We start from the raw sequence: 25,436 nt of genomic DNA, 5'->3' as shown, positions 1-25,436 counted from the left end.
TTATGGAATCTGCTCCCTGGGGCCTTTCAGGTTTGCTCCTCATCTCCTCTTGGAGAGGCTGAACTTCAATGGGAAAGTGGGAGCTGAGGCCTGACGTGGGGAGGGGATCCAGCCAGAAAAATGTCAAAAGGAGGGGTCTGTGAAGCAATAAATTTAATATTTTTACCCCACAAGGTGACTTCACAGTCCTTAATTTATCCAGGGATGAGCCCACGTAATGAAGCAAATCCAAGGGGTGTGAAGACTATGGAGGGAGGGCAGGAAGCAGAAATTACTGAGGGACACCCACATGTGTTACAGGAGTGTTTGAGTCACGGGGCTCACAAGGAGCCCGAGCTCCCAGAGCGCCCAAAATCCTTGGAGAGAGCAGCAGGATGGGTGGAGCAGGAGCTGACAGGGCTGAGACTGCTCAGCTGTGCTCAGAGCAGCACCCAAAAACACCCCAGGGAGCTGTGGGACCCTGGTGGTGCCAACAGGAGCCTGGCACACCTCGTGTCTCCTCGGGCTGGAACGGGATCAGAGCCAGGGCGGGGAATTCGGGATCTGGCCCTGGCTGGGCTGGCAGAGTCTGGCTGGCAGGTGCCAAAGTAAACAGAGCCCCTGGGTAACGAGAGGCTCCCCAGGCACCCAGGGATGCTCTGGAAAGGCTGCTGGGGTGTTTCCCTGGCTCCCACCCACGCTACCAGTGTTACAGCAGATGGAATGACTCGGGCTTTTATTCTCCTCTGGCAAGCAGACAGCAGTTATCTCCCTGTCTGTCTCTCCTTGCTTAGCACCAGTGAGTGGTTCCTCCCCTGCCTTGTCTTCTCGTGAATCTGTGAAAGGAATGAGTTAAATGAATATTCCTGTTGGTGGGTGGAGGAGTGGAGCCCCCAGGAGAAACAGCAGCCGCTTGGAATTCCAGGCTCTGCTTCAGGAATGGAAGTGAAATCCTTCAGCATATTGGCCGAGAGTGATTATTCCGGGGAAATCCAGGAAAACCAAACCTCCTCCCACCTGCACCCCACCAGAAGGGGATGGCAAGGGAGGGGGTGTCTTTTTGGCACAATGCAGCAGTCACAGGGAATAAACAGTTGCACAAAACCACCTGTCTCGGAGCAGGGAAGTGGGAGCTGGAAATATGAACGACAGGCAAGCTGGAAATGTGAATCCCTGTGAGCTGGATCAGGCTCTCCCTGGCACTGTGGCTCCAGCAGGCAAAGCCCTCTGGGTCGAGCAGAGGTGAAGGCAGGGCCAAGGCAGGGTGCTGAGGAAAGCAAGGGCACAGAGTTCTCTGTATCCCCTTCCTGGTGCTGGATGGGACAGTCTGGTCTGTGCTGCAATCACCCTGCACACCAGGGCATCCTCTCCACTGGCTGCTGGCCCTGCGTGGCACCGAGTGGACTCTGCCCAGCTCAGGGCAAGGTGTGTTTGCTCTGAGCTGCTCTGCAGGGGTTCATTCCATTATTTGCTTTGGGTGAAGAACACGGGGCAGTTGAGATTTTACAGGCCTGTTTTGCAAATAGTGTGTTCTGTAGATGTGGGATGAAGGTGTTTTACTGCTCCAACTGCTGAACTGGCTTGGAGACATCCCTTGTCCTGTTCGTGGGGTGGGGTGAATCATCTCTGCTGGGATGGGCTCTGTCCAAGGGCTTGGGAGCTCCCAGAGGGCCCTGCCACACCATCCCCTGCCTCCAGGCAGGACAGGAGAGAAGAACAGAGAGGGCAGGGAGCAGGGCAGGCAGGGCCCTGTGGCTCAGTGGGGCTGCAGATGAGGTGAGGAATGCCTTCTGCAGCACAAGGAGCTGGGAGGCTGCCAGTCCCCACCCGTGGGCAGGGAAACACCTCAGCCCTGGGCCTCTGCCAGCAAGGCTCTGGCATGGCATGGCATGGGATTCCCCACAGGCAGCAGAAGGAATCTCCAGCTTGAAGAGCTTTACCCCGGTCTGTCAGCCCTGAAGGGGTTTTATCCAGGCTTGAGTAAGAAAAGGTGGATTGTTCGCTGCAGGGACAAGGTCCTAAAAGCCCCCTAATAATTCACATCAGAGGGCTGCAGGGAGAGGGAGGGCAGGGTGGCAAGGGAGGACTCTGGTTTGAAGGACAAACATTCTGCAAAAAGGCACTTCCCCAAAGTGAGCAGTTTAATCAGGGGGTTTTCCTGCCCGACCTCCGCTGCTGCTCTGCACTGTCTCGGGTCAGCTCCAGCCATTGCCCCCTCCTCCAGTGGGTTTTACAGCTGCAGCTTCCCATCCCATTGCCCCTGGGCCACCCCCTCAGCTCCCCCTGCCCCTGCCCTGACCCCACGAGGTGCCTCCTTTGGGAGGTGATGCTGCACCAGGGAGGGTGGGACTGGAGACCTGAAGAGACCAAACGTGCCCCGAGTTGCATCCCGTGGTGCTGGAAGGCACCTGTGGAAGGGCTTGTGTGGCCCCTGGGCAGGTGGAACCTCTGGAGCAGCAGGTTTGTCCCGTCCTCATGCAAATGGGCACTGTTTGCTCATGCAAAGCCCTGCCCAGGGCAGAGAGGGGAGGCAGCCCGGGCTGTCCTGGCAGAGGGCACTGCACATCTCCTGGTTTGCACCATGGAACAGCCCGAGGAGTTTGGTCCCAAAACGGTCCTTCATCTCCAGAGTGAGGAGAAACAGCAGCCAGGAGCCTGAAGGTCTGCAGGGCAGTGACTGCCTTCACCTGCTTTCTCTGCCTCCTCTCCCCCAAACAGAGCCGAGGTCTCTGCTGGCACTCCCTGGACCAGAGTCATCCCGGTCCTGTTTTTACGTGTGCCGAGCCTTTCTGCAGAGAAAGCTGTGCAGATTGTCCTGCACTCCCTCCAGGGTGCTCTCCTCTGGGACCCCTCTGTCCCCAGAGCTGTCCCTGGGGCAGGCAGAGGGACGTGCCCGGAGCGGTGCCATCCCTGGAGCGAGGACAGACCCCGGCACCGGGCTGCAAACACTTGTGATGCCTCGGGGAACACATTTCCCTGGGTGGGACTGGAGCCCTGCACGCCCAGAGCACGGTGTCCCACGGTTTGTTTGCCCCTGTTTGCACGGGGCTGTTGTCACCCAGGCACGGGGACAGCCCCGTCTGCGGGAGGGGGGTGGCCCTGCCTCGGTGCCACAGGCACGGGAGGCTGGCAGGGCAGAGCAGGGAGCCCCGGGGGCAGGGATCTGGGACGGGAGGGAGCAGCAGCCCTTGGGAAAAGGGTTCCCGGTGATGCCAGGCTGCCCAGGAGATGGCAGCAGCTTCCCGGGGTGCGCCAGGGTTTGCTGTCCTGGTTCTGGCACCGGGACAAGGAGAGGGGTTCAGCAACCACGCCAGCTCAGCCCAGCACTCCTGGGAACGTGGGCTGTCCTGTCCTGCATCCATCAGGTGGATGGAGAGCCTGCTTAGGGGGAGAGAAAGTTATCCAGCTCCAGCAGCAACCACTGATCCCTCCTGGATCCCCTCGATGTGCCTTGGGAGGAGCTGTGCGAGCGAGCCCCCGCCTTCCCTGCCAGCAGCGACATCCCAGGGCAGGAACTGTGCTCCCAAACACCAGCCCCGACTCTGAGCCCATCCACGGCTCCTGCTGGGCACAGAAATGTTCAGAACCTGGCAGGTTTTTCTGCCTGGTGCCATTTCCTGGCAGCCCTTGACGGGGCAGATGGGACGTGGCAAAAGCTGATGCCTGAGGCAGGAGCAGCACCTGGAACAATTCCTGATGCTGCCAACCCAGCTGCCAAAACCAAGGTGGGCAGTGAGCGATTTTCCTGGCTGCAGATCAGCTCCAACCAGTATGTGGGGTCCTGGATGAGGTTTCTGCAGCTTTGATCCAGGAAAGTGTTTCCAGCTCTCTTTATTTACCACTGCTGCCTCCTGTTAGACATTTGTCCTTCAGAACCTGACCAACAGGAAGGTGACTTACAGTGAGACTGGGAGGGAGGGAGGAGGTGCCCAATCAGTGGTGCATGTTTAATCGTCCCTTTCTAATGGTATTTGGGGATTTCCTATTTAATCAGTAATTAATGTGCCTGGCAATTAATTCTGCAGGACTCTCGGTGCCCTGAGCACTGCAGAGTGGATTCTGGTGGCCCTCACTTTGGGGAAATTCGGAGAAGTAATAAAGTTGCTGTAATGGATTGCAAAAGATATCAATTTATTTCCTCCCCCTGATTAGCATGAATCACTTTTATTTTTTTTAAACCAGGCCATGTGCATTTCACTTTTTGGACAAGGACAAGGCACTGCAGAGGAAAGAAGGGAAAGAGAAAACTCTTGCATTAAGAAAAGCTACTACGAGCGGATTTTGCCTTGCATCTCTCAGCCAGAAGACTTCCAAATCCTCAAGGCACTTCGACAGGAGATTCCCCCCCTGTTTTCCCACCCTGAGCCTCTGGAAATCTCGCAGTGTGTGGCCTGTGCCTGGGACTGACCATGCTCTGACCTTGAACTGAGCTTGGCCCGTTCCTGGACAGCCACTAATGAATAAGCTGAGCTGGAGCTGGAGCTCCAGGAGCCTTTAATAGTAAGTAGGTTAACAGGCACTGAGGAAAGGGCCTGTGGAAGAGGAAGAGAGGGTTGTGTGGTGTCTGCAGAGAGAAGTGCAGACGTGCAGGGAAACTGCAGAGCTTGGCTGGTTTGTTCTTGCTCAGATAAAATGCTTCCCTCCCTCTCAGAGCACCTTGACCTGATGGTTTGTGTTTGTGCCTGGCCACTCTGCACTGGCTGGGGAGAGGGCAAAAAAATAGAGGAGGGAAAGCATTAAAAATGGTCGGGTTGAGCTGGAGCTCCAGCACTTTCTTGGCTCACTGCCAGCTCCAGACACGGCAGCAGAACCTCTGGTGTTCAGCCCCAAAGGAGCCCCTAATTAGAGCTCCGAACTTGTTTGGGGACGCTTTGGTGCAGTTGGCCCCCTGAGGTTCATTAAACAAATGAATTCGGAGCAGTCAAACAGCTGGGATCTTCAAAGTGACAGGGACCTGGGTCCCAGGGGTGGCAGCACAGCCGTGTTGGCAGCAGCTGGCACTGCCAGGGAAATGTTTGCTGAGAGGGGTGGGACTGCTCACACTGGCACACAAACAGAGAACAGGGAGGATGAGGCCACGGACAGAACAGATTTCCTGGGGATCTGCTCGAAGGGAAGAGGCATCAGCACCTACAGACCCACCTGCCCCCTCTGCCAGGGGGTTTGAGTGTCCCTGGTGCCACCCGGGGCAGGGGGAGCCAAGGAAGAGCCACAGCAGCGGAGTGAGGGGCTACAGGGGCTTTTCCAGCAGGACACCAGTGGCACTGGAGCAGACTGAGCCAGACAGGTGTGTGGGAAGCAGGAGAAGGACAATGCTGTGGGACTGCTCAGGAGGAGCTCTGAGACTTGGTGGGGAACCTGACACTGCTCCCACCAGTGGTTCTGAGCAAACCCCCTGCTCAGGCCCCCAGCCCTTTGGGAAATGGAGTTATTTGTTTGGTAGCCAATGCCCACCCACCCAGGGGCCCCTGCAGAGGAGGCTGTGACATTTCTGAGGCGAGGCTGCAGCGGGATGTTTGCAGGGTGCACCATGAAATGTTACCCAAATACCTCCAGTGCCCCCAAGGCACAGCTGCCCTTTCAGTGCCCAGCCCTCCCACGAGCTGGGGCTTCCATCAGTGCTGATTAAGGATCGTTTAGATGGAGTTTAAAACTCTGTTAGGATGGAGAAGAGTGGGGGGAGAGAAGGAAGAGCTCTGAGACTTGCCCTGGTCCCTCTCCTGTGCTTTTCCTGGCACAGTGGGATCCCTTTGCTCCAGCTGAGCAGCTCTGCCCACTCAGAGCTGGCTGGGCTGAGCCTCCTGCCCGTGGGTAAGATTTAGCATCTCCTCTGGAAGCATCCAGAAATGACAAACTAATGAATGGTGCTATTTGGAGAGCATGGGTGGGCACCAGTGCTCCATTTATCAAAGCTGAAGAGGCACCAGAGTTGTTTATGTACCAAGGATTATATTAATGTGACATGAAGCTCTCCCAGCCTGGCTGTGCAGTGTGCAGGTGCTGGCTCCTGTTCCCTGGGAGCCATTTCTGCCTTGCTGTCACGTCCTAGAGGAAAGGGGAGTTTGCCTTGCCCTTTGTTTTCTTTCCTGATTGCTTCGACCTGGGGGTTTGCAGGTAAAGCAGTTCTTTCTGACCAGACATGCTTATTTAAACTTCAGCTCTTGCCATTTCCTTATGTTCCAGTGATCATTCCTGAGCTGCTGTGAGCTTCAAGCTCATTCCTCGGGAGTTTTGTTGAATGCTTTGGGACTTTTTGCCCTGATCTTGGAGGCAACCTGTCCCTCCCTCCTGGCCTGCCCTCCCCTGGCACCCGTTCTGAGGAGAGCTGGTGCACAGAGGAAGGTGCCGCTCCAATGTAAGGATTTTTTTTGACTGGGTCCAAACTCTTTGCTGAAGCAGGAAAGGGCTGAGTCAGCATGTTTGTGCTCCTGTGCCGAGCTGGGAGTTAACCCACATTCCCACAGAACAGCCTGGCTTGGCTCCTGTTCCTCAGAACAGCTTGAAGAGGAATTGTTTGGGAGATTTATTTTTTTTTTCAGCCAAATACATCATAAAAGCATCAATTTACTCTAAAAAAACCCCCACTTTAACAGTTACTCAGCAAGCCTGGAGCCCACAGAAAACCAGCAAAGGCAGCTGTGTTCTCAGCTGTATCTGAACCTGTTTGCCACCCTTCCTCCTGCTCTCCCAAGGGGAGAAGGGGGTGGGAACATAAATAAATGCCCATAAATAAATGAGCAGAGCTGCTCTCAGAGCCATCCCACGTCAGCAGTTGTGTGCTGGAGCCACGACCTCCATCTGAAGATGCTCTAAACTAAGCAAAGGTTTAAACGGTGTTAATTAGTTAATGGTTTTAAAGAGCTCTGGAAACGCAAAGACGCCTGTAAATGATAATTATTGTTGTTGTTGTTATCAGCAGTGGAGCTCCTGTAATTGGTGGTTAAGCTCCTCCAGGCACAGACTAACCAGAGGCACAACCCTGCTCCTCCCACCCCGCGGGAGAACCGGGATCAGCTCAGCTGGGGAGGCAGTGGGAAGGCTGGGACACGGGGATGACAACACACTGATGCTCTGTCGGGTCTCTCGGGTACCTGAGGCCAGCCCTCGTGCTCCCGTGAGGCATTTCTTCAGGAATATTCTTCAGGAGTAGCATCTTTACTGCTAAGATACCTCCTTTTACATCACAGATCGAGAGAGAGGCATAAGCCTGTTTTTTTTAACTCACGGATAAAGCCACCAGAGGAGACATTTCCAGCCCTGGAGACCTTGGAGTGCCCGTGGATGAGCGGAACAGGATTCAAATCCGGTAACAAACAGCCCTAGCAGTGCCAAGGCCAGGAGCAAACATCCTCTGTGCAGGAGCCCAGGGAACACTTGGAGTGTCCAAACCCTCCCTCCTGGGTGCAGTGCCCCCTGTTAACCCAGCCTGTGTGCTGAGTGTCCCCCCGTGCCAGGGCACTGCTGCTGGCCCAGGGCAGGGCTGCCTGGCTGGCTGTGGGCTGGCAGAACATGCTCCAGCTGCTGGGAATGAGCAGGCACTGGGCACTGAAATAAATGACATCATTTACAGCCCAGTCCATGGCCCTGCCCAGCCTGCAGCCCCTTCAGCTGCAGCTTTGCAGCACAGCCCGAGGGAGGGGGTGTTGGCAAGAGCCTGTTTCATCAGAGACCTCCTGTCTCAACAAGCTTTTTTGTTGCTCCTTGGCATCCAGTTCTTCCTTATCAGCTGACAAAGGGCTTAATGGGAACGGGAACAACCCTTGGCTGTGCCAGTTGAGTGCCTTGTAATCCTGCCAAGGTGTCACTGGGAGGTGAACACACGTTCACCCCGTGCCCAGGTAAGGCAGGATGCTGATAAAGGTTTTCACCAGCCCTGCCAAACATACCTTTCTTTGTTCTGGAGACAAAACCCAACATCCCTCCTGCAGCCAAGTCTTCTCTGGGGTAACTTCAGGCTGTCACTGCTCACTGTGAGCTCAGGGAGGCCTGGGCTTAAAATGACCAGGAGCATTTGGGGGTTGGAATTTGATGATCTTTAGAGTTCTTTCCACAGAATCAGAGAATTATTGAGGTTGGAAAAGACCTCCCAGACCATCGAGTCCAAGCTGTGCCTGATCCCCACCTCAGAGGTGTAAAAATAATGTGCTGTTTTTATTTCTGCTAAATAAAAATACAACTGTTGAGGGAGCACGTTGCTGTCTCCGGTCATCTTATCCCTTAGTTCTGTTTGAAGGAAGTCTCGTTGGCCAGTTTGTATTTTTAACACAAATATCTGACTAAATTTGTCCTGCCATCTTCTGTGAGGGGAAAAAAAAAAGGTTGAGTTACTGTCTGGTGATTTTTGCAGGCAAACCAACGAAATCTGCTTAATTTTTTTTTCCCCATAATAACAGCCTTTTTCTTTTTACATTACATTTTTCATTTCACTTCATGACTCCCAAGGGATGAGCATCACTGACTTGTCATTTTTTAAATGCAGGTGGCACTTGAGGCAGGATTCAGACTAACTGATGCCTCTGGAATGACACAGAAGAAATGGGATCTGCCCCAAAAGTGCAGGAAAGCCAGATGCTGGAACACCAAAGCTGGCTGGGAATTGCTTCCTTTTCCTGTCCAGGTATTCCTGGTGATTTATCCCAGCTCCCTGCAGCCCACATCCATCAGGGCTGGGGCTCCAAGGCTGCACTGGGAGCAGCAGAGCTGGGCTGGGGCAGAGCTGCAGATGCTGCAGCACCAGGTTCTGGGAACCAGGCTGGAATTCCAGCTCACTGGGCTCCGTGGGACTCTTGCCATTGATTTAATTGGAGCCAGAATTTCCTGTCACTGGCAGGAAACTCATCCCAGGGTTGGATGCAGGGGCTCTGCCAAAGCCTCTGCTGGAGCAGCACAGCCCAGGTTTGCTGCTGCAGGAGGTGCTGGGGTGACCCCCAGGTCACCTGGGGTGACCCCCAGGGATGTGTTCCCTGCCCTCAGGGCACACTTGGAACCTTTGGGGAGTTCCCCTCAGGCCTGAATTTCCAGCTGGGGCTCTGTTTGTGTGGAGTTCTGTGCCACGAGGGGTGTGCTCTGACACCCTTCACAGAGGAATCACAAGGTACCAGCCACAAATCTGCCCTGCACTGCGTTTGTTCGAGTTCATAAATTATGCTGGGGAATAAATAGATCTTAAATTACACCCTGGCCTGGCCAGGACTTTTATCTTGCCTGTCAGGACTTGTGTAATATTAATTATAGGCTGCTTCAGATGCCCTCAGGGAGAGCTGGCACATGGCTGCAGCACTCATCTGTGACTCTCCCAGCCCCTACTGGATTTTTTTTTTCATTTAATCAATGCCCAATAAATCTCTGGAATCTGGACATCTGTGTTTGACATAGCCAGGGAGTGACCCAATTCAATTCCAGTTTATGCTGGGACTGGACACTCGGATTTCTGCTTTTGAGGCATCAGAGTAGTGGGAAAATATCCCCTTTGGTGAAGCCCAGGGAGGCTCCAAGAAGAGGATTTGGGGAATAAAGCAGCACAAATCTGCAGGGGTGTTGCAGGGGTGGTTTGCTGCCCGCTGGAAGGTGCCCTAAGGAAGAGCTGCTGTCCAGCTGAGCCCTCCCTGGGACATGTCCATCCCTCTGGCTCAGGGGGGTGGGATTTTACAGCCCCCAGGTGTGTGCAGGGCACTGAGGAGGAGCCATTCCAGCTCTGGGGTTGGGCTGGGCTGGTTTGATGCTCCCGTGCTGAGCCCTCTCTGTGCACAGGCCCAGGGGTGGTTAAGCAGGAGCTGCTCCAAGTGAATCCCTTTGAGGTGACTCACTCACAGTGAGCCTGGCACACACTCCACCATCACACCCTCTGCAGAGAAATGGTGCTGTTAAACCCAGCTTAGACCCAGGGGGTGAGCAGACAGTGCTCAGAACTGCTGCACTGGATCTCCCCCCTGCTTTGGCAATGAACAGACAACATCTAGTGGTGGATGCAGGAGCAGGGTCTGTGCTGTGCTGCTGTCACACCTGGTGTCTTAAGGACTTCCCTGTGCTGGAGGGCACCTCCAGACCCTGCCTCTAAGAGTTCCTGACGACTGATAGAGTGACAGATGGATTTCCTGCTCCTTGGGAACACTTTGTCAATCCTGACCATGGTGATCGTCGCTTATGGCCACAAACCAAGGCAGTTTATCTGCACTAACTCACTCCTCAGCCTCTTAATCTTCAGGAATGCCTGGTGTGGATGAAATGGATTAACAGGCCGTGGTTTTCACTTCAGATGAACAGGAGATAAATTGTTATGCCGAGGAATGAGATTTGCTGTTTGTATATGGTTGTTAGTACAGTTTATTCTCCCTGTGGACCATTTCTTCCAGTGAACATGACCTGCACTGTAAAGAGCAGATTTCATTATTTTATGGGTTAAAGAATCTGATTTGTTTGCTTTGTGCTGATTTCAATAAGCCCCGTTTAATACACGCTAATTGTTCTTAATGCCTTAAATTAATTACGGCCATTTCCACTGCCCCTCTGTGTCCTCCTTGCCAGAGGATCACCATGGCAACAACCTGGTTCCATCCACATCCAGGGTTCACTCCCAGCTGTTCCCTGCCCCCTTGGGGAGCAGTTTGCAGGGTGAGGAGCCCAGAGAGGCTCAGTTTTGGGGTTTTGGGGATACAATACGAGCTGGCAGCAGCCCCAAGGCCCACCCTGACCAGCTGAGCAACGTGCCCCAGTTTCCCCTTTTGTAAAACAGATGGATCCAGCTCTCTCAGCCCTCTGAGCTGCTTTGGGAACCACTGATGAAAGGGAGCAATGGTTTACATGTCTCCCTCTATTTTTGTGGGTAGGATTGATTCTGTGGGAGCTCAGTTTCTCCTGCTGAAGGAAGCACTGGTGGAGCCTGGACAGCTGGAGGTCCCTCTGCCAGCCCAGCACTGCTGAAGGGCTGCACTGGAGCATCACAGGATGGAAGGGACCACTGGAGGTCCCCAAATCCCCCCTCCCTGCCCCAGCAGGGTCACTCAGCATTGTGTCCAGCTGGCTTTGGAATATCTGCCCTCTGGGCAGCCTGTCGCGGTGCTCAGTCACCCTCCCAGTAGAGTTCTTCCTCGTGTTCACTTGGAACTTCCCTGGATGACGCCCGAAGGTCTCTCCCCTCCCAAAGGGTGATTCCATGGTTTCTCCTTGTCCGCAGCCCCGCTCCAGGGCTCCGGGGCTTCCCCTCGGTGCCAGCAGATGGCAATCCCTGCCCAGGCACTGCTCGGGCTCCTCCGGAGCTCCCCCTTCCCTGCCTGCCCAGCTCCCGAGGGTCCGGAGGTGCTCCTGGAAGCGCAGCTGGGAATCCACCCCCAGCCCCCGCCCACGACGTGACGACCCAGATCCAGCACCTGGAGCTTCCAGCAGCTCCCAGGAAAAGGGTTTGGTGGGTCCCAAGGAGTGGGAAGGAGCCTGGAAAGAGGAGGCTCTGAGAGAGGCATGGGATGGTTTTCTGGGGGGAGACTCTACCAAAATGCTCCCCCTCCTCCTCCTCCTCCTCCTCCTCCTCCTCCTGCTCCTGCTCCTGCTCCTGCACAGGTTCCCTGCCATGCATAATTCACAGCTCTGCTGCACTGACTCCAAGTCAGTTGGCTTTGAAACATTAATATGAAGGGAAGAAATGCTGGTGGTGGTTTTTTTTTTTTCTCTTCTCATATGCCTTGGGCAGGAGCCTTTAAAGGGACAGAGCTGAGATTAATAAACTGGGAGAGGAAGCAGACAAGGTGCCAGGTCATCTGCAGACGTTTGAGGAGACTTTGTACACACTGGGGAGAGGAACAGCCCTGGCACAGGCAGCCAAGAGAGACAGCATTGCCAGTAGGATTGGGAATGTGCTAACTTGGGAACACTGCTCCAGCTTCTTGCTCTGACACAGCCTTTGGTCAAATCCCTAAGCCTTTGTGTCCCCTTCCTGACTGCAGTGCTAAGGAGTGCTCCGAGTTCCCTAAGAGCAGTGCTTTTGGGTGGGACACCCATCAGTGCTCAGCCCCCATCCCTCCTTCCACTGTCCCTCCCCTCCCTTCCCCGGCACCAGCGGGCTGGGGGAATCCATTCTGCTTTCCTCTCTCACTATTTGTTGTGTTCCTTCATGGGCCACTGCCCCTGATACTCGGTGCTGTCGTTGCTGGGAAAACTAAATGAAAACACAGGGCAACAAATGAAGGAGCTGCTGCTCCGGTGGCTGCTGCTGAACTCCCGCAGCCGAGCGTGAATCCAGCGGTGTTTGCCACGCACAGGCACCTTCCCAGGGCCTCTGCTGCAAGAGGCACAGGGCCCCAAGCCCTGCAGTTGTTCTGGCTCAGAAAATCTCCCTTGAAGCAGGAGGTTTCCCTCTCCTGGCAGGACGGGGTTTGCTGGCACACAGGTGGGTCTGGGAGCCCACAAACCCACACACTCGGGAGTTCCAGGGAAGCTCCGTCACCCGGGAGCCCTGAGGCTCTTCCAGTGGCACACAGGATACCCCAAATTCTTCCAGGCTGTGCTGGTGGTGCGGCAGGAGCTGCACATTGCTCGGGGGGCCAGAGGAGCAGCACTGGCTGCTTTTTTGAGCAGCCTTGGTACAGACAGAAACACGCCCTAGAAATCTAATTTGAGCCAATGCTTCGTGTTTTCTCGGCTTCACAAGAGACATAAATTCAGCATGAGCATTTTGAGATCTGGTTTATCTGGGTTTATGTGCTCTCCATCACAGAGTCTTCACTGCAGAGCCCACACCAGCAACTATTTTCCTGCCATGAAAACCAGTATAGTTTTAAATTGACTTAAAAGCCATTGAACTCTCTTATGCCTCGAAAACACTCATGAATTTTACAGTAACTGAAACCTTTCTTGTCTTGTTACATTAAAAACATTTTCCAGAGGGTGTATGAGCTGCAGATCAACCATTCCTGGTGCCATTATAATTTAAAAGGGAGCAGATATTGTATAATTACAGATGCCTTGGATAACTTCCTTCTGATGAGAATCTCCCAAAGACTTGTCCACGTTTGGGGCCCCCGGGATGGGATTTTTCTTTTGCCAAATTTCTCTTAGAAAACATTTCAAGTAGCATTTCACATCTTGGTTGATCTGTTTTCAGGACCGTGGGCAAAATCTCCTGGGATTTTTATTAGGGATTGTGTGAGTCTGACTTTGATCACTCTGCGTGGAGGAGCTGGAAAAGTGGGATCTCCTGGAACAGGTGGCAGAAGAACAGCACAGGCACTGAGCTCTGGAGGGAGAGGGTGCAGGAGGAACCAGGAGTAGCAAAAAGGGGAAGGTAAGAACTGCACAGAGCTGACAGTGGTTCTGCAGTGCCACAGACCCCACCTCCACACCTTTTCCTCTCTGTCACTGCTTGGGATGGCCCCTGTCACCACTGCACGTGCTCTGGGGATGATGACAGTCCCCCTTCATCACAGTTTCCCACTCTGAGCTTGATTATGCACATTTCTTGTGCAATTAAAACGGCAAAGTGCATCAGAATTTGCATTAAAAATATCCTGCCCATTAAAACACTTGCAATTTCCTCCATGATCCACAGCTTTGAAAAGCTTTTTTTTTTTTTTTATCCTCTCAGACCAGTTAAAAGACAGCATTTTCTGTCTTGGAGCCCGAGAAGGAAATTGTTACTCTTAAGAGCCTTATTGCTTATTAATGGAGGTAATTAAATGGCTCTAAGCTGAGGCCAGCGTGCAGCAAGAGTGCCTGCACACATTCCCTGCTCTGAATGCTGCACTCAAATTAATAAAAGTATTGATGTAGACAATGGCTGATGCCTGGGAATTGCTCTTGAGACTGTAATGAAGACAGTTGCCTCCTCTGAGCTCCCTCTCACTATAATACAGCTAAAAATAGCCCAGGTCGACACTTGCAACGGAGCAGCTGTTGAGCAACAGCATTAGATGCCAGAGGAACACCCAAAATAGACTGGAGGGGTGGAGGATCCAGCTCCTGATGGAGCCAAAGGGAAGCAAAGAGCTGGAGCAGAGCTCCTTCAGTGCAGAGTGTCCCTGGGCTGTGCAGTGGGGACGTCAAACGGGACCAAAGCAGCAAACCCGGGGGTGAGGGGGGTGTTCCCTCCTGGATGAATCCCAGCTGCCCAGAGGGCTGGAGAGCAGGAAAGGCTCTGGAACTGAAGAGTGAGAGTTTGCTGCAGTGCTGGCTCTGTGTAAATGACACGGGTGTGAAGCACAAATATCCCATCGGGGCCGTTCCTGAGGGAACTCTCCGGGGTTTCCAACTTGTTCTGGAAGAAAATGGCTTGGTGTTTGCAGCCCAGGCTGTCTCCCTCCTGCAGAGGTGGGTGTGGAGGGGTGACAGAGATCACACGTCAGTCAGTAAAAGCTAAACTGGCAGAAAAACCTGATTGCTTAACCTCTGCTTAATCCCATGTGCTGATGATTTATTATTTAACTCTTACACAGTCCCAGGGAAGAGAGGATGGGTTTGGGGTTTAACCTGCCAAACACAACTGTGGCTCAGGGCGTGTTTTGTTTAACCTGGGTTAATCCCATCGGGGTTGCAAAGGTCCTGAGACCTGGGGGACAAGAAAAAGCAGGGCCAAGTGAGCAATTTGGTTTTCTGAATAGCATGAGCTCTGCTCTGCTGAGCATTTGGAACACTCTGCTTCAAATGATGTAAGACACGAGCAGGAATTTGGGTGTAAAATGTGGGCAGGTGGATACACAGAGTCCTCTGGCTTTCTGAGCCAAATGGAATGTAAGCTTTGGGTTCTGTGCATTGAATATGGTCCCAGCAATGAGGAATCCCTGATCTGAGCCTGCACAACTTCACCCTCTGGGATTTGGTGCCCACCAGACCCAAAAACAGTTGACAAAACCCACTGAGGCAGATGGAGGATGAGTAAGTGCATGGGAACGGCAGGAGCTGGAGTGTTTAGAGAGTGTTTCCATGAGGGTAAACCCCTGTAAGAGCTTCTGAAGGGAAGAGAAACTGCTGTTGATAAAAAGAGAGAATTAGCCAAGTGCTCCAGGAGTCTCAAATAAATTCATGCAGCAATTATTTGTCTTCCCCCAACAACCTGATTAATCAGTTTTTCTCGTGTTGTGTTTGCCTGGTGCTGGAACCTGTCACTGGATTTTCTTTATTGCCTTTTATTCCCTGGTAATCAGCAATGGAAACCAACCATCAGGAACCTGCACAATATCCTGATGATGTGATGAAGTCAGGAGCTCTCTAAGAAATCACAGTTTTGGCAGTGTTAGACAGCTTTCAGTGACAGCTTGTTTCTAGAAGGTATTACAGGCAGGCCCAGCTTTTCTTTGTCAGCAATTATGCAGCTTCCCTCCAGAAGTCCTGATTTGCTCCAAAACAAGGTTCACTATGAACTGTAAAGATTTTTTTCAGTCACCAACAGTGTGGTAAAAAACAAGGCCCCTGCCCTGAGCTGGTCCCTCCCTGGAGCTGCATTAGATTTTGCTGCCTTAGGTTGAAGATGGTAACAGGAAAGTTTCTCTTTAAAAGCCTGGATGCAGCAACATTTGAGCTTGAAGAAGCCAATGCCATTTTAACTAAAGGCTCCCAGGACTGTTTGGAATCTTGTCCTGCATTGCAGGTGATGAAGAAAGGGAACAGGGCCAAAGCTGTGCCTTATAAAGCCCCTTCATTAGGAAATACTTCTTAATAGTTGTGTATGAATGCTTGCAATAAATATTTTAGCAACCACTGGGTGGGAGGGAGGGCAGAACATTAAACCTGTGGTGGGTTTATTGCTGTTCTCCAGTAATTTATAGGAGGCAAATGCTCAGTGCCACTGCTTGGATGGATGCTGTGTGAATGCACTGAGGTCAGAGCAGGGCCAGATGAGCACCTTGTGGTGAACCTTCTGATTTCCAGGAGGGGGGAACCTGCAGGGCGTGGAGCTTTCAGCACTGCTTGGCACGGAATGACCTCAGAGGTCGTGCCCTGAAGGATGCTGTGCCTGCCAGCAGAGCGTGCTGGGTGCTGCCATGCCCCAAAGTGGAGCAAACCAGCCCAGCTGGGCGGTGTGGGAGCGGTGGCAGAGCCCTGGGACCGTGCCCTGAGTGACGGGAGGTTGTGCAGAGGTGACTGAAGGCACGTGTCACCTCTCGATAGAATCCCAGCTTTCCCCGCAGAGCGGGAGTGTTTGTGTCAGGGCTGGGAGGAGGCTGAGGAAAGCTGGCTTTGATTTACCTCGGAGGGAGAAGGAAGAGGCTGAAAATAGCCGAGGGAAAGCGAGCAGGGCAGTGCTGGAGAGGGAATCCCTGGGAATGAAGGCGCCTGCGTTTGTTCCATCCCCCTGGGATGGATTATCCACTTCGCACCCGGCCCCCCCCGGAGCCAGCGGGGCAGAGGAGCTGGATTTCAGTCTGCAGGAGGAGGAAAGAAGCCAGGCTGTAGGAGGGGCTGAAGCAGCTGGGATCATCTGCGGGAAGGTGGGACTGGGAACTCGGAGCATCCCAGTGCACCCCTGGGCAGGTGTGCAGGACAGGAGCCCTCCAGGATGCCCGTGATGTGCTCCCCTGCTCCAAACACCCACAGCAGTCCCTCAAAAATGACCTCTGAACGTTCCCCCTAAATCCCACTCACTGTGATTCAAGCCCTTACTGTGCTGGGGTTTTAGCACAGCCCTCAGGAAAGGACAGGTTGGTTTTTGCTCCTTTTTTTGCTCACCCTTTGCTGCTGCCCGGGCAATCTGCTCTCACTGAGCTGCCTGGTGGGTTGTTTGCTCTGCTCGAGTGGCTCTGCTGGGCTGGAGCCTGGTGATGGCCCCTGAATCCAGCACATCCAAGGGCTCTGGGGTCAGCACAGAGCTGCGTGCAGCACTCAGAGTCTCAGCTAATCTGTGCCATCTCGAGGAGATTGGCCCTGCTGATTTCTGGAGGCTGTGATTGAATGTGGAGCTGGGGCTGGGAACACTAAACAATAACTGTGGTTTGGTTTCGATGCAGCTCAGTCCCCCTGAGGATGGAAAATCACAGATAAACTTCTCATATTGGCAAGAATAAACCCAATCCCAGGAGATTTACTTAGTTACAAATAAGAATTTTAAGGCAAGCTGTTTCCTTGCCACCTGTTTGTTGGATTATAACAATTTGTTTGTCGTCTTGTGGTGTTTTGTTTTTTTTTTTTTTAATCTGGGGGAAAAAAAGATCCGCCAGAGGAAGCACGAAGCAAACCCTGTTGTCTCAGTTACAGCTGGAAATTTGGGGTGGTTTTACCTGTGAGATATCCAAAGTTCACAAGCCCCTACCCAGGGGACTCCTACCCAGCCTGTTTTCTGCCTTAGCTCTGTGTTTGACAAGAAAAAAGGAGAAAAGTCTCTCTTCTGTGGCTGAAGGGAAACCTGTAAAGGGGACTTTTGTGTCTTGAATGACTTTGTGGATTTTTTTGTTGTTTTTTTTTTCTTCATGCCTGACTGCTCAGGGACCTTGTGAGTCAGGCAGGTTTGTGCTGGCAGCCTTTGGGTCCCAGTGTGGCTGCACAGATGTGTGACAGCAGCTGTGCCTCCCTGGGACAGGGAGGGCTTTATCTGCACATGGATCCCATCAGGAACAGGAACTTCAGCCCTGATGTGGCCCCCTCACACCAACATGAAGAAACTCAGCTGATTCTCCATGTCAGGCTTGCAGAAGGAAGTCTTATCCTCCTTTTTTTCCCAGGGAACAGAAGGCAGGTGGAAAGAGTCAATACAGCACAGAGGGAAAGCAAAGCATAGCCCTGGCTGAGGGGACAGGGCTGGGGGTCAGCAGAGGTGAGCTCTGGGATGGCAGAGGAAATAATCCCTGTAAATGCTCACCATTATTCTTGAGTTATATCTGGTTAGACAGCCCCTCACAGAAGCAGAAATAACAGGAGAATGGAGTAAAAACCACAGTAGCTTCTTGACCAAGATAACAAGTGACTGAGCTGGGATGTGTGTGTAACACGCTCCCCATCCTGGGAATGGCAGGGGGGTCAGGCTGGCAGCCAGAGGCTCCAGATGTGCCCAGAGGTGAAGAACTGCAGGCAGGAATGTACCTGTGCTCGGGCAGGGGATGGCAGGAGAGCAGATGTGCCCAGCAGGACTCCTGGGAGTGTCTGAGGACGGGTGAAGTGCAGGAATGGGGGGTGCAGAGTGTGGGGATGGGTCTGGGGGTGTCAGAGCAGGGAACGGGGTGGGCACAAGCCTTGGTGAGGAAAGAAACTCCTCCCCTGGCACAGAGGAGCCAGAGCTGCATTCCTGAGTGCCAGCCAGGCTCTGCCAGCTCCCTTCTGGAGCAGGAGGAGGACGGATGATTCCCGTGCCAGAAATGGTGATGCTGGAAAACTCTGCAGCCTGAAAAGCACAGGGGGAAATTTTCTGGGCTTGAAGGAAAGTTCTTTTGAGGTGTTGGACGCCTGTTTGTGCTGGGGAGGTTGGCACTGGCACTGCCCAGTGCCAGTGAGCCCCTGAGCCCTGAGTGCTAGAGCTGTGCTGGGAGGTGTAAATGCTCTGTTGCACGCAGGATTTCCAGTCATATTTGCAGAAATATGTCCCTCCCCATGGAATTCCCATCCCCACTGCCCTGAGGCCATGCCAGCCTCTTCCACCCATCCAGGTGTGTCCCACCTGGGCAGAGGCACCGGGCAGAGGAGCTTTTCCCGGTGCCTGGGGCACATCCCTCACTCTGTCCCACCCCTCAGGGACAGTCCTGCCACAAAATCAATCGGTGGCTGTTCCCTGCTGTGTGTTTGTGCTGGGGCTGCAGATCAATCTAACTCACTTGGATGAATCCACAAGGGGAAGGAATTTAGAAAGGAAAAATGCCTCGGTGATGCTCAGCTTAGCTTGTTGCTACGCAACACCGTGCTGTAACCATGGCAACCCCCCGGAGCACCGTGTTCGGCCCCTTTCTGGTACAGGCTGGAAAGAAAATGGAATAGGGATCCTGGGGGCTTCTCCACACTGGGTAAGGATGGGCTCAGTAGCCCAAATTTGTCCCAGTATCCTGCAGGTTTGCTTTTGCAGCTACAGCTGGTTATTTCTGCAGTTACTCCTTCACAAAAGGCTTGGATTTTCCCAATTTTCAGCCTCTGTATTAAGAAACCCTGGGCAGAGCAGCAATAAAACTGCAGGGAACCCAAGCAGGCAGTGGTTACATGGAGCTGTGTTGTCCTGAAAGCAAAAGAGCAGATTTGTTCTGTGTTGCTGCTCCTGGTAAAGGAACGGGAAGCGTGTCCTTGCCCGAGCCTGTTCCTGCAGGGTCAGAGCGATTCCAGCTGTCACAAAACACCACTCCCTGGCCTTACCAGATTCTTATTGCTTCTTCTGGGGAAATGGCCCCAAAAGCAAGGGAAGGAGTGGGAAATCTTTGGGAGTGAGGTCAAAACGAGGTGTTCTGGGGTTGGCACAGGATGGGAAGCCCTGGGTGGCTGTGCCAGCACATCTTCCTTTCCCTGCCCTCCAGCCTGCAAGGGGGGCTGGGGTGGGAGGTGGGTGGCTGAGTCAGCTCTTCATGGTAGTCCCTTTACCCCCCCTCAGCAGGGGAGTCTCCTTTGAAATGTGGGACCTGCCAGGATGCAGCTCGAGGCACGTTGTGTTTTCAAGGATGTCATAATTATCCTTTCCCACTGCACCAGGAAGGGGAGAGTTCTTGCTCCAGAAGTCTAGTGCCCCCCTTGGAGGAATGCTCAGTCCCCAGGACAGCAGAGCAGAAGGAACCAGCTGGAGACGCTGCTGCAGAGCAGATAATTAAAGAGATTGGAAAGAAAAAGCAGCTTTGGCGAAGAATGAACACGCACACAAGTAGGAGGCTTGGAGTAGAATATGATAAATGTTTGGGATTAAGCATTAAAGCCAGAAGGGGAGAGTAATCTGGATCATTCCTGAGGAGTGGGAGTGACTGCCTATCCATCTGGAGTGTGTGACGGGTGTGTGGGTGAGCTGAGCTGTTCCTGCCCGTGCTGCAGATGTGCTGGAACAGGGAGGGGCATCCTCCAGCCTCCCAGGGGATCCCCAAACCTGCTGGAAGGTGGGAGCAGTGGTGGATAGGGCTGGTCTGTCCAGGCAGGTTTGCTGGCTGGGGTTAGAGCAGCTCAGAGGTTTTATTCTGCTCTGCTCTGGAAGTTGCTGTGGGAAGGCAGCTCTGCAGTTGAGAGCAGTAATTGCCCTCCAGAGAAAATGAGAAGCCTGGAGCAGTTCTCCAGATGTGGAGCTGAAGAGCAGCAGTGATGAACAGCCTTGGCTGCTGCCTGGCTGCAGGGACACCGTGCTGTGCTCCTGTGAGCCCAGCTCTGGGCAGGGGAGCTCTGGGGCTGCTTCACCCCCAGCTCTGGAGCCTGGAGCGGGTGGGACTGGAGCAGGAGCAGGACGTGGTCACTCCCTGCCAGCAGTGACCTTTCCATCCTCAGCAGAGCCTCAGACACATCCCAATTCCACGAACGGCAGGTGCAGAGTTGCTAAGCAACACCACGATGGTGCAGCAGCATCCCATGGCCTCACCTCTGGAGCTGCCCCCCCTCTCCCCAGGCACAGCTCCCTCCTTCCCCACTCTCTGGGAGCACAGGGAACGTGCAGGAGCTGTTGCTGAGCCCCATCAGCTTCTGCCTCCTTGGAAAACCCTGAGCAGGGACCTGCTCTGGGGCTGGGGTGGTTTGTAGGGGCTTCAGAACCGAGGGCTGGGAGATCAGCAAGAGCTGCTGATGGTGTGAGCTTGGGTGCAGGGTGCTGCCTAGAGCTGAGCCTGGGAAAGGCAGGGCCTGATTTTCCTGGGAAAAGCCCGGAACAAACTCGGGCAGCCTCTGGAAAGCAGTGCCCTTTGTGTTTCTCAATGACCTGCACTCAGAGTTCATTAAATGCCTTCTAATCCATAAAACCTGTCCGGGGGGGCACTGGGGGCAGCCCTGGCTGAGCAGCAGCTCTGAGGGGCAGGGGGGTGGTGGGTGAGGTGTGCGCCCCAAATTCACCACCCAGGAATGGCCCTGCTGTGGCATCTTCCCCTTCCTCACCTGCAAGGGCTGAGTCAGCAGCAAATTCCTTCCCTCCAGGAAAGCCCCAGTCCTGGCACAGCGGGAATGAACCTCCCCAAGCCCTGAGCAGGACCAAGGCAGGGAGTTACTGCCCTGAGTGCTCGTGCAGAGCCTCCCAAGCCAGCCCTGAAGGAGAGGATGGGGCCACAGTGTCCCAGAATTGCAAAGGATGGACCTCAGAAAAAAAAAAATCCAGCCCCTTTTAAGTCCCAAGAATGGGGTCTGAGACACGAGGCAGCCCAGGACAGCTCTGAAGGTGAGTGGCAGGGCTGAGGGTCAGGGAGGGAAGTGCTGCTCCTGCCAGTCCTACCTGCCAGCAAATTCCCTCCCCCTCCTCTGCCCCCTCTGCCTCATCCTCGTTTTCTCAGGGCTGGCTCCAAGTATTAGGGCTATTCACAGTTATTCTCTCATTTTCTCCTATTCTCCCTCATTATTCTCTCAAAGTCAAGGAGTTGAAGCAGTTTAAGTCTCAGCAAGTGCCTCAGCTTTAAATCACAGGCCATGGTTCGATTCTGACCAAATCCTGGGTTTTTAGGTCAAATCTGTATCTGCTGGTGAGGCCAAGCAGGGAACAGGCTGACACTCTCCTTTCTTCAGCAAAAATGGTGAGTTCAGGCCAAAATGTTGTCTCTCCTTTGCAGTGTTCTTTTGGCAGCTGCGAGTTTTGAGTGTCCTTCCCCAAACCACCCTTTTTTTAAAATTCTATTTTTTTTATGGCGGATGCTATTTAGTCATTGGCTTTTATTGCAATCATAATTTTTTTTATGAACTTTGAGGGAACGCTGTTTCTGAGGTGATGGCTCTTCCACAGAGTTCCAGGCTGGCAGAACTCACTCACTAAATTCATCTTCCTCAGGCCAGCGTTTCACTGGCAGCAAATCCCTCCGGGGTCCCTTGTCCTGCTTTTAAAAAGCCATGAAATTCCCGTGTAATGGCACTCAAACAGCCCCAGTAAAGAGATGTATTAAACAGAGATTGAAATCCAGCCTGAGATGTTTGTGTTGCTGGGTTGAGATAATCAGTTATTGGCACCAGAGGAATAAGATTGGCCACATTCAGTGACCAGCTGCTGGTTTTTAGTCAGTGAGCTCAGGAGCTGTGTCCTCTCTGCTCTTGCTGCTTGGTGGTGTTTCCCAAGCATTATAATTGTTCTAATATATATATATATATAAAAGTGTTAATTGTTATATTATAATTGAGGGAAAACAGGGATGCAGATGGACCCCAGCCCTCACACTGGGCTGCCAGCAGAGCTGAGCACAGACTCTGCTATTTTTCTTCCCTCTTTTGGTTCGAATGCAAAGTTGTGGAGACCTTTCTGGGCTCCTCTTCACTGCCAGATTGCAACTGGGTCCTCCCCTATATGTTTGTGCCTCACCACAACTCCCTGTTCATTTGGGGGTTGTGCTGAATAAATAGTGTCTGGCTATTTGATATTTTTTTTTAAAAACACATTTGTGATGACAATAAATTAAATTGCTTTTTGATGTTTGACAAATATAATTTTTCAGCTTGTTTTTTTTTTACCCACGAAAATTGCAAATAAAAAAAAACATCAACAAGTCATCAACTCCAGAATGCAAGAAAGTGCATTTTATCAACAGAACGAAATTAGATACCTGTCAAAATACATTTGTCCTCAAAATAACTATTCATACATTTCATTTTCCTGCATAAATAGATACTCATCTGCTCTCTTCTGTCTGTCATTCGTTACTCACAACCCAGCACTGACTGTGGGAGGGAAATATTTAAAGATGCTTCCAAAGCAATGGGCAGGCTGGGTTTGTATCCTTCCCTCTGGCTTTCTCAGCACCATTCACTTTATTATGAACAAGAAGGGAAACATCTATTTAAAGTCAATCAAAAAAAAAATACTGTCTTCCAAAGCATTAATTCCTGGCTCCAGCTCCCTGTTGGGTTTCCAGCTCTTCCTCAGACGAGCAGCTCTCGGGGTTTTGCCTTCCCAGGCAGGGCAGAGCTCCTGGGGGTGCTCAGGGAGACCAGGAGGGGGTTCAGCTGCAGCCTCTGGGGGAAGGAATGGGAGCATTTGGGGTCCCTTCCATCAGAACTGGGTGATCCCGGGTCTGTCCCGCTGGATTTGTTTGGAGGGCTCGGGACCTTTTGGTGAGAGACATCCTGGGAGAGACGGACAATTAACCGGCCCCAGGGAGGCAGGGATGGAACAGCTCCAATGTTCCAAGGAAGCACAGCACTCCCTGTGGGAGTGCTGTGCTTCCTTGGAACACTGGAGCTGTTCACAGGTTAAAATTCCTGCTGGAAGCAGGTTGGGAGGTGCCCGTGCCAGTGCAGCGGGATGGTGGGAGCTCTCTGATGAGATGGGGGGGGGGGAAATATCAAAAGCAAAGCTTCTGGTGGCGTCTCTACCTCGATCAAAAGCCTGAAGATATCACATGATGGATATCACATGAAAACCAGCTTTGCAGCGCAGCCTCGGGGGCCAGTGGGATTTTTCGAGTTCGGTGTGGTTTGGTTCCAGCTTTTATAAAGCTTTGTGAAGATAAAAAAATGGTTAAACCTCCCTGCCCCGCTGCTGAAATTTGGGAGCTTTGCTCTCTCCCCTGCTCTGCATGACAGAGGCAGCTCTGCCAGGCAATTCCTGGGGGGGAAGCAGCAGATCACTGACGAGTTTGTCTGAAGTGTGCTGCCTGTTTTTTAATTTGTCAGGCCCAGCCCATCGCCGCCGAGGAGCTGCTAATAAAATCTCATCTCTCGGTGAATCTTCCAGGATGAGCAGAGCACATCTGAAAATCAACGCACATAAAAGAGCCTTTTGACCAAAAGAGAAAAACACCCGCGTTTGAAACGCTGCAGAACCAACGACTCTCATTAGCATTTGCCTTTCTTCTGGAATGGTCCTCGGGAGCGATGTGAGCAGATTTAACACTGTGTGGATCAAAGGAACTCAAGAGAACAGCCCTCGTGCCGAAGTCAGGGTGTCACAGCTCCATTCTTGCCAACAGCACCACGTGTGCTGCTTCTCCCTCTCCCACCATCTTCCTTTCAGCTGAGCTGGGAATTCAGGCAAAGGTTGTTAAATCCCTCCCTGTTGCCTCTGACCTTGCTCCAGTTTTACTTCTCTGTGGGATTTAATGGAGCTTTTGCCTAAAGGGGAAAAGGGGTGGATGAGGGGCTGGAGAGAGGTGTGATCCATCGGCCAGGTGAGCCTTCCCTCGCTCTGGGAGTTCACCTGCCTGTCTCCTTGTCCTGGATTTATTTGTTCCCCTCCTGCTCTCACTTGCCAGGCAGAGGCACCAGCAGGGACTGTGTTTGTGTCTCTCTGCATCTCCCCCTCCCTCCCTTCCCCTCCTGATGTTCCATTTCTGAATTAGCATTTAAATTAAGAGGGAAAGTGCAGGTGGGAGCTGAAGCCGTTTCCAGCACAGCAGCATCCCATGGGAATGCTGCCTCCTGTCTCCCGAGGTGCAGGAGCCTGGACACATCCCCAGCCCAGCCCAGCTGAGGGTTTGCCAAGGGCAGCCTGGGTTAGTTCTGCTCCCGAGCACCTCGGGGTTCAGACCCACAGGGCAGGTGTGGAAAATACTCCAGAGGGTTTCCTGCAGGGCAGGAATGGTGAGGAGGTCCTGTCCAGCCCCAGGAGGGTGCTGAGGCCCCCCAGCACCTTCCTGTGCTGCAGGGAGGGGCAGAGGAGGGGCAGGGGGTTTAACAGGGCCCAGCCCAGAGCCCCCCTGAGAGCCTGGCCCCGCTCTGCAGAGGTGCAGGAGCTCAGCAGCATCGTTAAATACGCAATTTGGAGCCGAAATATCCTTTATCAGAAATTTATAACCCATTTAAAATGAATCCATTCAGGGCCCAGTGAGGGTCCTGGCTGAGGGAGGAGATAATTCCCCGGGTTTATTTATATAGTTTGATAGCTTTTATGCCAGGTTAGTAAAAAAAGAGTCTGTGCCAATAAAATACTTTCTCTGCTTGTAAAACTTGCGAGTGTTTTATCTGTGGTGCTGAATTGTTCTGCCTTTTAGCTTTATATGGGAACTGGTGGAGGGAGGAGAGATCTGGCCCAGTGGGTCTGCTTTGCTCTCAGCTTCAGCCTCTCTCCCCAGAGTCCCAAAACATCCCTTGGCATGGGATTTTCTGGCATCTGAACCAGTGTTCTTCCCCTGTGCTGAAAAGTCCCGTTCTCAGAAAACATCAGGAAAATTTTCCCCCCCTGACTCTAAACCAGGTTTTTCACCTGGCAGAAAATGTCCTGCTCAGGTGCTCCTGCATCTCCTGCCCCTTTCCAGCTGCTGGACCTGCTCTGGAAAAGATCTGAAAGGCCTGAGCTGATATCAGAGTTCTTGGAGCAGATAAAAGCACGTGGGTGTGTTACCAGCAGCAGTCTCCGAGAGAAAGGGTTCCAGGGGAATCTGTAATTTGGCAGTGCTGTTATGTAAGAAGTTTTATTCATGTTTCACCCAGATCCACCACTGCAAACACACGGATTAATGGAAGCGTTTATCATGTAT

General features: G+C 52.8%; 1 long non-coding RNA gene across 2 annotated transcripts; it reads left to right on the top strand.

The window, feature by feature from the left end:
- The first annotated feature begins 10,558 nt into the window (after positions 1-10,558).
- On the top strand, positions 10,559-17,711 carry LOC108494737. Of its 2 annotated transcripts, none has more exons than XR_001873942.1 (4): positions 10,559-10,590; positions 11,153-11,375; positions 13,073-13,252; positions 17,619-17,711. It is a non-coding gene; the product is annotated as an uncharacterized LOC108494737 (long non-coding RNA). The 2 variants fall into 2 exon arrangements; XR_001873943.1 differs by lacking the exon at positions 17,619-17,711 and adding an exon at positions 13,553-13,665.
- Positions 17,712-25,436: the final 7,725 nt, after the last annotated feature.

This window comes from Lepidothrix coronata, unplaced genomic scaffold (assembly GCF_001604755.1).
Source record: "Lepidothrix coronata isolate B3197 unplaced genomic scaffold, Lepidothrix_coronata-1.0 Scaffold27, whole genome shotgun sequence".
Classification (NCBI taxonomy): Eukaryota; Metazoa; Chordata; class Aves; order Passeriformes; family Pipridae; genus Lepidothrix; species Lepidothrix coronata.
The sequence above is the reverse complement of the archived record's forward strand: the minus strand, read 5'-3'. Positions and strand labels throughout refer to the sequence as shown.